At 30.4% G+C, this 12,500-nt stretch overlaps 1 pseudogene; it reads right to left on the minus strand.

Moving 5' to 3' along the window:
- Positions 1–12,500, minus strand: part of LOC137659897 (piggyBac transposable element-derived protein 3-like) — a 126,817-nt pseudogene that overhangs the window by 105,492 nt on the left and 8,825 nt on the right.

Genomic DNA, 12,500 nt, shown 5'->3' on the forward strand with positions numbered 1-12,500 from the left:
ACATGCATGTGTGTGCTTGCATGTGTGCTTGTGTGTGTATAAGTATGTGCATGGTTGTGTGCATGCATGTGTGCTTGTGTGTGTGCATGTTTGTGTGCATAGGGGTCTGCATGTATGTGTGCATATGGGTTTGCATGTGTGTGGGCATCATGTATGCTTTTATGTGGATGAGTATGTGCTTGTGTGTGTGCATGCGTGTGCATTCATGTGAATGTGCATGTCACTGAGTATGCAAGTAAACAAATAAGTTTTAAAAATACCCATTTCTTAAAAATCATTTGAAGAGCAACAAAATTCAAAGAACCCTTATAATAACAAGGCTTTCAAAAAAACTTTAAAACTAATTTCTCTCTCTCTCTCTCTCTCTCTCTCTCTCTCTCTCTCTCTCTCTCTCTCTCTTGTCATACTAACCTCTAGAGGTAGGAGGGTCAAGGGCATCCTCCTGAGTAAGGCCTTCGTCTGGAACGTAGGTAATGTCGTCGTCATTACTGTCAACTTCCCAAGAGCTCACGTCAACATCACTTCTTTCAGCATCGTCAGGGGCTACCCATGGTGTACTATCCTAAGTCTCCAATGCAGCATTGTGATGCCCATAATACATACGGCTGTGAAACTGTAAAAGGAAAAAAAAAATTCAAATATATGTAATGAAAAAAATGTGACTTTGCCTAAAAAATCCCTTGTAAGATAATAACTTATATGCACATGAACCTATCATCTCCGAATCATCACAAACATTTCTATAAATAATTTTTAAAATATTCCAAAATGTCTAAAATAAGGACTAGAAAGTATTTGTTAGGTGTCGTATTCTATTGGCTAGTTTACCCGTTACAGTCCAAAAGGTCCCACATGGGATGACCGTGGTCTGTCTGAACTCGATTGAAGTATGCTACATAGGATCTATACTTTTTTCCACTAGTTACTACGACACTTCAGTAACACTAAAGCACTTAAAATCCACATCAAAAGATAAGTATATCAAAGGCTGGGGGGAAGGCTAATCTGTGGAGGTAGCTGCATCACGTCTTGACACTTTTCCAACCAGAGCATGACTGAGGGAGGTATCTTTCGAACCCCCTACAGTCTGGACGAGATGGGCAGACGGCTTGTGACTGGCTGATTTGAAGAGCAGAGGAGTGTAGCTATGAGTGGCCAAAGAGTCAATTTCATACAAGCTAAAACTTGTTCATCACGAATATCAGAAAGTAGCTGTTTTAAAGATCCCGCTTAGGATATTTGGTTGTTAAAGGGTTAATATAGATTTACCTAAAATCAGTGCATGGTAGAAATTATGGGGCATGAAGTAGAATCCTAGCAAAATCAACGTATTATTGTAAGAAGGTGGAGGACAGGGGTTCCTCAGCATCCAGATCTCAGTATTGATAGTGATTCTTTAACATTGTATGACTTTTAAAATTGCAGGTGTGATTTTCGACAGCAAATTTACTTTTGAGAAACAATAGATCTATCTCTTCATCAATTGTAAGAGAAAATCTGACTTATTAAGAAAGTCTTGTAAGTACTTCGGTGATCAATCCATTCTGAAGAAGTGTTTTAATTCTTTCATTTTACCATGTTTCGAGTATTGTTTTCCTATCTGGTATTCGCTTGCTGATTCTCAATTTCTTGGACAGGAACTTACGGTGTGGTAATTTTTTTTTTATTTCTGACCTAGATATTAATCTCTGGCACCACAATTCAATTAGTTCATTATGCACGTTATATGTCATTTTTCATAATGCTGACCCTCCTTTACATTCACACCTTATTGAACAGTACCATCTTGTTTGTAACATTAAGAATACAGTTAATTCTAATAGTCATGCCTCAGTAAGCCTCATTACTACCCAGTGTTCTAGAAGTTTCATTCCAGCACTGACCAAGTTGCGGAATGATCTTTCTAATTTGGTAGTTGGATCTGTAGAACTTCAGAAGTTCAAACTTGCCGCAAATGTTTTTATGTTGAACAGGCTATCATAAGTCTTTTTATAGTTTATATATTGAACATCAATTTTGATGTTGTTACTATTTTTAAAGTATTTAATTTTGAATGTTCATAATTTCTCATATTTATTTATTTCCTTATTTCCATTCCTCACTGGGCTATTTTTCCTAGTCGGAGCCATTGGGATTATATCATTTTGTTTTTCCATCTAAGGTTGTAGTATAGCTGATAATAATAATAATAATAATTATAATAATAATAATAATAATAATAATAATAATAATAATAATAACAATAATAATAATAATAATAATAAGTAGCTGAACTCGCCATGGATAATTTATATGAGATTGGCATTGTCCCTTGGTGATATTGCTCAATTACACACAGTTCACTATAACGTTGCTGGAGTTAACATCATATTTAAGAAGGATATATGAAAATTAATTATGTCTTTGCAACTGGAGATAGTATCATTGAATTCGGCAGGAACAAAGAAAGTTTGTTTCCCATCAATCCCTGAAATTTTCAACTGGATATGTAAATTTATTCCACCTCTAAAAAAATAACCATTCAACCCATACCGAAATAAACTTTTGCTGTGGCTTTTCTATGGCAGACATCATCATGAAAATTGGTATGGACAAATCAAATATACCTCCGATAAATCCCTAGAAATTTTATTTAGATATATAAGGTATTCTACGAGTAATTAACGGCGCTATGAACTTTCTATGGAGAGTATCAATACGAACATTGGTATGAATGTAGTTCACAAAACACCCATCATACCCTGTTAAAATAATTTACATTACTGGTAAACTCTACGACTAATATTCGGCTCTTCAATGATTTTTTCTTGGCTAAAAATCTTCACTTGTGAACAAAAATGACAGACAGGCCATGCATACAGCAGCTATGAACATAAAAATTGGCAAAAATAAAGCTTATATATATATATATATATATATATATATATATATATATATATATATATATATATATATATATATATTTATATATATGAATATATATATACATATATATATATATATATATATATATGTATATATATATATATATAAATATATATATATATATATATATATATATATATAAATATATATATATATATATATATATATATATATATATATATATATATATATATATAGATATATATATATATATATATATATATATTTATATATATGAATATATATATATATATATATATATATATATATATATATATAAATATATATATATATATATATATATATATATAAATATGTATATATATACATATATATGAATATATATATAAATATATATATATATATATATATATATATATATATATATATATATATATATATAACTTATATATATATAAATATATATATATATATATATATATATATATATATATATATATATATATATATATATATATATATATATATATATATATATATATATATATATATATATATACATATATATATTCATATATATATATAAATATATATATATATATATATATATATAAATATATATATATATATATATATATATATATATATATATACATATACATATACAGTATATGCATATATATATATATATATATACATATATATATATACATATACATATAAAGTATATGCATATATATATATATATGTATATATATATATATATATATATATATATATATATATATATATATATATATATATATATATATATATATATATATGTATATATATATGTGTGTGTATGTATGCATTTACATATACATATATATATATATATATATATATATATATATATATATATATATATATATATTTATATATATATACAGTATATATATATATATATATATATATATATATATATATATATATATATATACATATATATATACTGTATTTACATATACATATATATATATATATATATATATATATATATTGAGATCTTATTTCTAGATATTTATTGGTATAGAAGTTATTGACCCCTCCGCCGAATATATAAGCTGAATTATTCCAAGAACAATTTATTCAACCGCCAAAAAAAACCATTCAACCCTTACAAAAATAAACATTTGTTGTGGCTTTTCTATAGCATATATCAGAACTAAAATAGGTATCGACAAAGTAAATATACATCCCATAAATAACGTTAAATTTCATTTAGATATGTGAAGTATTCTATAAGTAGTAACGGCGCCGCCGAAAATCGACCTCCCGTGGATATAGAAAAAAATGGATACTGTGAATTTTCTATGGCAAGTGTCAATGCGTAAATTGGTTTGGATGTAGTCAACATAACACCCACCAAACCCTGTGATAATCATTTGGATATCTGTAAAACTCTAGGAATAGTTTGCTCCTCCTCACTGATTTTTTCGCTAACTAAAAGTCATCAGTTATGAACACAAGTGACAGCCAGTGCATGATAAAATTTAGGCTTATATATATGTGAATAATGCCTTAAAATTTCATTTGAATATATATATTGGTATAGGAGTTACTGACTCTGTCGCTGAAAATATCAGCTACTCACCCCCCCCCCCCCCCCCACCACCCTCACCAACCTACTATGAAATCTATGGTTAGTGAATGACTGGGCTACGGGTTGGGTTAGATTTCTTCAAAAAAAAATTTCATTTCATATAAGGTCACTCATTTTGTTCGCGACAATAATAATAATAATAATAATAATAATAATAATAATAATAATAATAATAATAATAATAATAATAATAATCAGTGCATTCCCCCTCAATATGCTGAGTTTTTTATCAACCTCTCCATCCCCGGCAGAGGGAATTTGCAACATTTTCCACTTCATAAGCACCCACATAATAATCCAACTATACCCATTGCTGACCACTCGTCCATATTTTTCCAGATCATTCTAAATCCTCCTTCGCTTCTCTTTCCTCCCATTTTCAGCGACCTATCTGAATGGTAAAAAACTAGATTTTTCATCAATTAGGTTTCATTATCAAAAGCTTTAATAACATGTACTGACTCTACAGTCAATAAATGATACTCACCATTAGATAAAGAAGATGGCAATAATTATAATAAAATATACTAACAGGTAACCACACTATTACCATAATTTTTTCGTATGATTCTTATGATTATCATAGATAGGATAGTTGCGCATCATATGTTTCCTTTATTTTGATTGATAAAGCTTTCAATGTAGGAAAAAAATAAGTTTTGGGATATGCGTTGTAGTTGCCAGTTAGTGAATTTCAAACGAAATCCTTTGAAATCGGTATTTAGTTTTCTTAAAGAGTGAGATGAAATTTACAATAGAAGCATACTCTTATGTTTTATGGTGAGATGGGTAAAGTTACTTAGTGATATATGGGACTTCCAATTTCGATGACAGCAAACTAAACGTGTGGTGTTCAACTTGTATTCTGCATATATCATGTAAAACTTTCAATTAAACAAATTGGCCAAGATTGTCTGCTTTTGGTTTGTTATAAAAACTGATGTATAGGATTCTATAATTATGTATTTTCACACACATGTTTATGTAAACTCAACTTTGGTCAGTGAGAAAAGTTACCTAAATTCAATTTCCAACAATTTGGCCAAGACTCTACTTTTAATTTGATATAAAAACTTATGAATATGATTATATAATTATGTAATTGGTCACACATGTTTATGTGAACACAACTATGGTCTGTGAGAAAAATTGCGTAAATTCAATTCCTAGCAAAAAGATGTAGATAATTTGCAGACCTATAATGATACTTAACTATGAATAGTAATGAGATACCACACACTACACCAGTTGGCTTCACAGACATGCCATTTTATAATACGTTTTGAGATACAGAAATGTAGAAATTTCATTGTTTGATTCAGTTGAGAGATTCGAGTCAAATTTTTGTTATTATATTAAAGATAGTGGTTCTTAATACATAAGTTGATGCTTCAAGGACACGAGAACCTAAAATTTGAAGATGCTAAATAAATTAGATTTTATACATTAAGGAAACTTCAATTGATTTGAAAATTGCTACATTAGAATGACAGATGTCCGATATATATGTATACTTTTCAAAAATTTATGAAATTTGTCCAAGAAAATCCCTTTCTAATATATATTTTCTCATTTAATGTGTATAGCGTTGATTTTACTATTATTTATGTTAGCTTACCAAACTTTACTTACTATAGACTCAGGGATGTTTAAGGATATTTAATGGAAAATTAGTTCCACATTTCTGCCGATTCAAAATATAATATAAAAACGCAAAAATCAGTCAAAGAATTTTTCAAGGAGGCCAATAACCGAAATAATTTGAATGATCTAAATAAAGGTATTTGATTGAAAAAAAAATAATAATATTATGGAATCTAATGCCTTTTGGAATAACTGAATCTATTTTAGTACTGATAAAGAAGGAGAGTATATTTTCAATGAGAAAAGCATTAGCAATGAAGTAGTTTGAGGAAATATGGTTCTTCTGTTGAGTGAGTTGATGCACTCTGCTGCTTTGGTGGAAGTAAATAATTACCTCTGTTTCCCGGCGAAAGGAATTCGAGCATAGATGAAATTCCAGAATGTGATTATATTGTGATCTCTTGAGATATGAAATTAATTTGTGGCTCAATCAGAAGGTAGCCTCGGGTCATAGGTCTTTCATAACAAAGTTAGGTTTACGTTAACTGTGTTCCCCTTTACCCACATATGTTTGCTCAGGTTGGAGTTTATGGGAGGAGGGAGGAGGAATTTCAAAGACTTAATTAAAATGATTTACTCCCACCTCTTTCCCATTTTCTACGTCATCCTAATTTTGTATATATTGCCTTCTCATTTCATGTACCCAGCCAACCTACAATATCTCTCTCTCTCTCTCTTTCTCTCTCTCTCTCTCTCTCTCTCTCTCTCTCTCTCTCTCTCTCTCTCTCTCTCTCTCTCCTGTTCCTGCCCCACATAAGAAGAAGACAATTGAAGCCGCCAAGAACCCGTCGACGCAAAGAAGAGTAGGTTGGCCTAAGCGGCCATTTCGGACGGGGTTTAGATGGAATACCCACTCCTACCACTCCCAAGATAATAGACTTGGTTAACCTCGAATATTGTCGATTCACTCATTGAATTTCCTAATTATACAATATGTAGAGGTGACAAAGGTAGAGGTGGAGGTTGTTGTATTTATGTAAAAAAATAATCTCTCTGTTAATATTTGTAATCTTAATGTTCAAAGAGTAGAGGGGGTAGAAGAGGATTAGCTCTCTGTACAATCTCGTAAGGTACCTTCTGTTATCATTGGTTGCTTGTATAGACATCCGCATGCTTCAAATGATACTTTTAACTATATTTTGGAATGTCTGAGAATGGTTTCTCTAAAGAATAAATCAATTTATGTAATAGGTGATCTAAATGATGATTTGATGTTAGGTTCAGCATAGATGCATAATATTTTAAGAGTCGCCAAATTAAATCAAATGATTAATAAACCTACTAGAGTTAGCCCCATCTCATCCACACTACTAGACGTTTTAATAACTAACAATCAGGAAAGTGTTATTAACATCGAGGTAAATCCTAGTATTGTAGCTGACCATAAACATATTTCATTTATCATAGATATTAAGAAGCCAAAGCGTAAACCAGTCACGGTAACCTCTAGGTGTTTAAAATATTATTCTGCAGACTTTTTGTGCAATACAATGCTAGACCAAAAACTAATTTTAGATACAATCATGCATACTGATGACACAGATATTCAAACAGGAATTTTCAATGAGGTATATAACAGTGCCTTAGATAAATGTGCCCCAATAACCACGAAGGAAATAAGGAGACCTAGTGCACCTTGGATAGACAATGATCTAAAAAACAGTATGATTGAAAGGGAAAAAATGCAAGAAAGGCTTAAACAAAATAGACATGATGAAAATCTGATCAATGCGTATAAGGAAATGAAAAAACTCATCAATTCGAAGATGCGTACTGCCAAAGCTTATTATAACAAAGACAAGATCAAGAAAAGTAAATCTCGCAAAGAAACATGGAAAATTATGAATAATGTTGTATCTACTAAAACAAATAAAAAGATTGAATACGACAACCCAAAAGCTAGAGCAGATCAATTTAACCAATACTTTGCTAAAGTAGGAAAAATAACTTATGGTAAAATGCAGGAAATTCTACAAAAGTACAAAAATTAAGATATTAGAACCAATCAAAATAATTTTGGCAATTATATAAGATTGTTTAGACCAGAACCAGTTACAGTAGAAACAATGATAATAACTGTTAAGAGTTTGAATAATAGTAATGCTTACGGTACGGATGGTATTCCTACTAGTTTTCTAAAAGATTCCCTTACAGTTATTGCATATTATATCTCGGTTATCATAAATACATCGATTGTAACTGGGAAATATCCCTCTATTTAGAAACAACCCCTCGTAGACCCTCTTCACAAGAAAGGAGACAAGGACGACCCTGGCAATTATAGACCTGTTTCTATCCTTCCAGTAATATCAAAAGTAATTGAGAAGATTGTATGTAATCAGTTAATGGAACATCTAGAAAAAAAATAATTTGATTTCTAACACTCAGCATGGATTCCATAAAGGTTTATCAACAGAAAAAGCTTTAATGAAATTAACAGATGTAATTTATAAAAATATTGATAGAAAAAAAGTTTCCATATTGATTTTATGCGACCTATCAAAGGCATTTGATAGTGTCAACCATGATGAATTGTGTAAATCTCTTAAGGAACATTACATTGATACTTTCTGGTTTCAGGATTACTTGAAGGATAGAAGTCTGGTAGTTAGATTAGGAGACGTAAATTCTTACATTGAAAAGGTTGAATTTGGTGTCCCACAGGAATCTGTCCTAGGTCCAATTCTGTTTTTAGTCTACGTTAATGATATGATTAAATGCATAGAAAACTGCCTGCTAATTCAATATGCTGATGACACCCAAGTTCTTTTGGCTGATCAAATAGAAAATCTAGATGCCTTGATTAAAAGGGCTGAACTAATATTGCTCAAAATTAAGAAATATTTTCTAAGAAAAGGGCTATTATTAAATGCCACTAAAACACAGTGCATGTTTGTGGGTAGCTCAAAGTATATTAGGAAAATTCCAGATGACATTGTAATAAAATGCGATGGTGATGAAGTAAGGATAAGTCAACATGTGAAAAATCTAGGTCTACTCATGGACAGGTACATGACATTCAGTACTCACATTGACGAGCTGAGTAGAAAAGTGAGTGGCATTCTAATGTATCTAAGTAGAGTAAAAGATTACTTTGATGCTACTACTCGAGCTTTGATTGTGGAAAGTCTGGTCTTGAGTGTAATAAACTACTGTATTAAGATATAGGGGATAACTAATGATATGCACATGGAAAAGCTAAGAAAAATCCAAAACTTTGCAGATAGAGTAGCCGTTATTGGGGTGAAAAAACACAATCACACCACCCCAACCCTCCAGCAATTAAAGTGGATAAAATTTAGAGAAAAGTGTAAGTACGATGTTTGTGTTTTTGTTTTTAAAAGTTTGAGAAAAGAATATCCCAACTGGCTATACACATTTCCTACAGTTGGCAATTGTAGGGATACATTAACAAGACAGAAGGAAAATCTATATGTAGACAGCTATCGAACGGATTTGGGTTCACGCTCAATGGCAACAAGGGGCCCAGCTTGCTGGAATAAACTACCTCTGGAAATAAGACAATGTATAAATGTTAGTTCTTATTTATTCAAAAAGAAACTAAAGCAATATTTTTTAAATTTTACTTGAATGTGTATATATCCTAGATTTTTACAATCCAATTATTGTGAATTTTATGTAAATAATTTATATTGTTATGTAACAAAATAACCATTTTATAATGGAATAAAGGTTTTTGACTTTGACTTTGACATTGACTATGAGAGTATGTTATAGTTTATACCGTATTTAAATGAAACATGGGTTGATTCCCTCAAAATTTAATCGCTTCTGTAAATTGCCGAGTGATTAAGAATTACGTATGTTTTACATGCTATGATTTTGATTTTAAATTAATATTAAATGCTTCCTATTGCTTGGCTTTAGATTATCTATATTACTAATAGATATTGTTACCCTTTTTTGTACTTTTTTTTATTGTAGATACCAAATTTAATCTGGAAATCCTTACGATTTTCAGCCATTTTCTGAATTTCAGCATTCTTAAGTCACAGCAAATGATATGACTGGATAAAAATAGGTAAGACTGGAAATCAGTTATATGTCATATCGTTATTGCCATGAAACGTGAATGAGTAAGAACTCGTTCGGGATTCGAGGATAATGACAACAGTTCTTGCTGGTTTAAAAAAAGAAAAGATCGTCAGAATAATCTTTAAATAGTTACGGTTCGGCAAGACTGACATTGTTCGTAGTGGAGTTTCAGAGGACTTAAAAGTGTGTTATTCTTCAGAGCCATTACCAATTCTTAAATATAATTTAGAACCAAAAATACCAGTCATTTATTACAAGGAATAGTTCAAGATGATTCTTATGCAAGTATAGATGGACCATTAAAAAAGGTTTGAGAATGTTAACTTGAAGATAATAAAAAAGAGAAAAAAAGATTTTAATTGGGAATATGGACAATTATATTAGTCCACATATTGATACAGTTTACAAGAGAGAGAGAGAGAGAGAGAGAGAGAGAGAGAGAGAGAGAGAGAGAGAGAGAGAGAGAGAGATGCTACGGGAATAGAAAATTACAGTTTTGGAACACTCACATTTAAAACTACATAATAGTAAGGTCTGTTCTAAAATTCTCTTTCTGATAAAAAATATCACTACAATGTATACAGAATCTTAAAAGTTATCGAAAACATAGAACCATGTGACTGAAACACATGAAGCAGCAGAAATTTGCATAAGCCTCGTCTTAAATCTTGAATGACTTCAAATGTTTATTTTAAATATTTTCACATTCCACTGAAAAGGAATAGGTTAAGTTATGCATTCTTTTTCTATAAAACAGGACATTCTAATTTGATCAACTCTTCTAAATCTCCAGTTGATTGACAATTCTTCTTTCATGTGCTATACATTTTTCAACATATTACATTTTGACTAATATAAAAAGTGGGACTTCATTCACATGATTTCATGCACAAGGTATCCAATGTTGTCTGGAAAACGTTATTATGATTTCTCTTTCCTTTACATTAGTGGTCTTGGAGGCTAAATTTGCTCTTGATTTATTAAAATTATGATTCTCTAATATTACAAACCTACATTTTACTTTATTTTAAGGTTGTTTCATATTAATTTGCGTCTCTTGGTGTATTATCTAATACAATAACAGGATAACACAGGCTCTGGTCATTTGCTGAAATTATATATATCTCTCAATGAATAAATAAAATCATAGGTACTCTTGCATAATGCTCTCAAATGATTAAAAATTTCATATATATATATATATATATATATATATATATATATATATATATATATATATTATATTTCAGGGCTAAAATTAACTATAAAAGACATATCTAGGAATTAGGTAGTGTATGTTCAATGAACTAAATTCAAGACCTTATTACGTTTACATATGAGGCAGTATAGAAAGATTGATTTTATCTTTTTAATATTATTAATCAATTTAATCGATTGTACCTGACAATGCACTTCATATTCCTATTGGTTTATATTTTAAACAACAGTAGGGGAATAGTTTAAAAGAGTTAAAATATATGATAATTGTTTGCGAAAGAGTTTTTATAGTTTTTTTCTGAAATTATTCTTATAATGACTTTACAGATTTGGTATGGGTCATAACTGGTAACCAATTTCGGTTGATGATATGAACTTATGAGGGGCTGATGTTGGGGGAGGTATTAGTTTTTTGCTTTATATGTTCTTTGACATTCATAAAAGACCACATGTCCATATAATTTACTTTCCTTGTTCTCCAAATATAAAATTGACAGGTACAGCTGGTTTCAGGAATTTTGGTGCACCCACATTAGGTATAGAGACATTAATAGTAGGTTCACAATGTAACGAAGACAATATTGTCTATATAACTAAATATCTATGTTTTTATTCATTATCTACTAAATCTTATTTCCCTCTCATTACTATTTCATTTGGTAATTTGCTTTTGTCTTACTAGAATATCCAGTGCTGCATTGTTGATTATCCATGTCATCCTATCTTCACGTGAAGTGCGCCGAAATCAATCAGGCAACTGTACCATAGCAACGTAATGCTTAAATTATGCTACCGAATATATGGTGATAGTTCAGCTACGCACCTCTGGAGGATTTAATTAAGGCTGGGTAGTGCCCTTCGAGCGTGGCTCATTCCATACTCCCAGAAATTTACATAAGTTTATTTAGCTATGTAATCAATAGCTTAAAGCTACTAATGTAGTCCAATATTTTGATATCTTTTTTTCAAAAATTCCATATAGATTATCTATTGTTCTTTATTCCCTCCAAGAAAACACACAGAGCCAGAGAGGCCAACAAGCGATGAAACT

This window comes from Palaemon carinicauda, chromosome 20, assembly GCF_036898095.1.
Source record: "Palaemon carinicauda isolate YSFRI2023 chromosome 20, ASM3689809v2, whole genome shotgun sequence".
In the NCBI taxonomy this organism is placed as follows: domain Eukaryota; kingdom Metazoa; phylum Arthropoda; class Malacostraca; order Decapoda; family Palaemonidae; genus Palaemon; species Palaemon carinicauda.